A 2,415-nucleotide genomic window follows, 5' to 3' on the forward strand; every position below is an offset into this window, starting at 1 on the left:
ATAGAGAGTCATCGAACGCCGCGTGAAATATAGACAATCAGTGGATATTGTTTAGCAGTTGGGGAATCCGGAATTTTTGAGGTGTGTCCACTCCATGGTGATGAGGTTGTTTTGGTGAAGGGTGCTTCAGTAGCATCTGAAATCCTCCTCTCATTAGTCGCGGATTCACGCTCAGAAGCTGCAAGTCGCTGGGCTCACCTGAAAGAATCGCCCTTTGAGGATATGAAGTCTAATCGGTTGATATATTGATTAGCTGTGACGTTTCAGAAGCTCACTGGGTGCTAGATCAGTGTTTGTGAGGTCAAAAAGAGCCGTTTGCCGTGAAGACACCGCTGGGTTGGGTTATTCTTGGCCCACTGAGTCCAGGTAACCGTGTGGGAGTCGCCGCCAGCTGCCTGTCGTCAGTGGAGCTGAAAGCGAGCCGAGCAACTATTAACGTTATTTCACGTCGAAGTGTTTACAAGCGTTTCTTCGCCCGATGGTCTGGCTGGTTTGTATTGCTGAAATCAGTTGCATGGTTGAGGCGCTTTACCCACTACATCATGCACAAATTTGGAAGGTCTGGCGTCATGCCGTTTGTAGGTCACCTACAAGTGAAAGAGTTGACCAAATCTCGGGTGGTCGTTACATGTCAGGTTCAAGCGGAAGTATACAGTGATGAGTTAACTCGTTTAAAAGCGGACACTCAGTCGGAGCCAACTAGGGTCTCAGCCCTGCGTAAGCTGTGTCCCATCCTTCTGGACGGTGTTCCCTGCGTTGACGGACGGCTCCACTGTTCCTGTTATGCATCAACGCTGAAACACCCGCCTATCTTACCCAATAAACACCCGGTCACTGATCTACTCTTTCGGCACTATCATGAGGCAGATGGACATTCCGGCGCCTCTCATGTACTTGGCGTTATGGGCTTTCACGGGAGTCAGGCGGTGAAGTGCGTCCTCCATAAGTATATTCAATGCAGAAAGCGATCAAGGAACATATGTCAGTAGATGACGGCTCCGTTACCCCCAGTGCGATCTGGGAAGGGCAAAAAATGTTTTGAGGCTGTGGGTGTCGATTACTTTGGACCATTTATGTTGAAGCGTGGTCGCAGCATGCAAAAGAGTTACGGCTGAATCTTTTCATGCATGGCTACCCGAGCAATTCACCTCAAAGTGGCGCATTCTTTGACTACCGATTCCTTTGTTTTAGCGTTCATGAGGTTCGTTGGTCAAAGAGGGGGACCTTTGGATATGTACAGCGATAACTGATCCAACTTCGTTGGTGCCGTTAAGGAACTCAGGGGGCACGTATCGCTTTGGGACCAAGCGAAAATCAACAAAAAAACTATTTTCTCGAGGTATTCAGTGACATTTTAACCCCCGCTTGCTGGCCATTGAGGAGGAGTGTGGGAGCGAATGATACGATCAGTACGGCAAATCATTTTTGTGCTCATCCAAGAGCAAACTCTATCTGATGATCGTCTGTCAATCTTTTTTTGTTGAGGTGAAACGTATTCTAAACGATCGGCCTTTGACATCTTCGAGTGCAGATTGCCGTGACGCATTGGCTCTGACTCCGAATCACCTCTTGCTACACGAAGCGAACGCAGGTATCCCATCGCATTGCGATTTGAAGGAGCGGCTCACCCGACGCTGGAAACAAGTGAATTATTTTTCGGAAGTTTTCTGGAACAGGTGGATGAAAGAGTACATTCCGGCGCTTCAGTTACGCCATAAGTGGTTAAGTCGGGACAGAAACCTCAAGGAGGTTGACGTCGTTGCTGTAGTGTCCGACCATCCATCTAGAGGAAGGTGGCCGCTGGGTATTGTCACCAAATGTCAAACGGATGCAGACGGCCTCAGAACGGTTTCCCGCCGCACTAGCTCCGGTGTCATCAAGCGCGATGTTAGGAGTCTATGTTTGCTGGAAGGGGAGGACTAACGAGGGGGTTCGCAGGTTTAGGGATGCTTCCCAACAGACGTATTAGAACAGCCGGTTTTTAGTTCAGCGTGATATCGTGGGCAGGCGCGTGTACCGTTATAATCGGCCTTTGTGGCAGGAGTAGATTCGAACCACTCAGGTCGGTGGCTAACTCTGCAGGCTTGCAAGCTAGAGCTCTCCTGATAACTTACCTGTTCGCTTACTGACTGTCGGGGGAATTTTGGCCGGCGGTGTTGCAAATTCATATATATTTAAAATTACCTCCAATCTTGAATGACTGCCTTCCCGGTTAACAATTCAAATGGGCCGCCCCTTTTTGGACTAGTGGAATTGAACTCTGTTTCAGTTTTACAAGATATCTATATTTTCCGTTTTCCTTACCGCGCAAATCGTTTTTACCCCTTTGGTTATACTATTTTTGTACCAAAACCTTGGGCAGCTATAAATTCTTTTAATCCACGAGTTTGAGACGCGGTTTCGGTCACGCGTTGA

At 48.3% G+C, this 2,415-nt stretch overlaps 1 protein-coding gene across 1 annotated transcript in view; it reads right to left on the reverse strand.

The window, feature by feature from the left end:
- T265_09947 (hypothetical protein) overlaps positions 1-2,415 on the reverse strand; it is a gene marked incomplete at both ends in the record, with an annotated part of 88,181 nt that overhangs the window by 70,415 nt on the left and 15,351 nt on the right. The gene's annotated exons all lie outside the window — the stretch shown is intronic.

The sequence above is a fragment of the Opisthorchis viverrini genome, assembly GCF_000715545.1.
Source record: "Opisthorchis viverrini unplaced genomic scaffold opera_v5_331, whole genome shotgun sequence".
NCBI lineage: Eukaryota > Metazoa > Platyhelminthes > Trematoda > Opisthorchiida > Opisthorchiidae > Opisthorchis > Opisthorchis viverrini.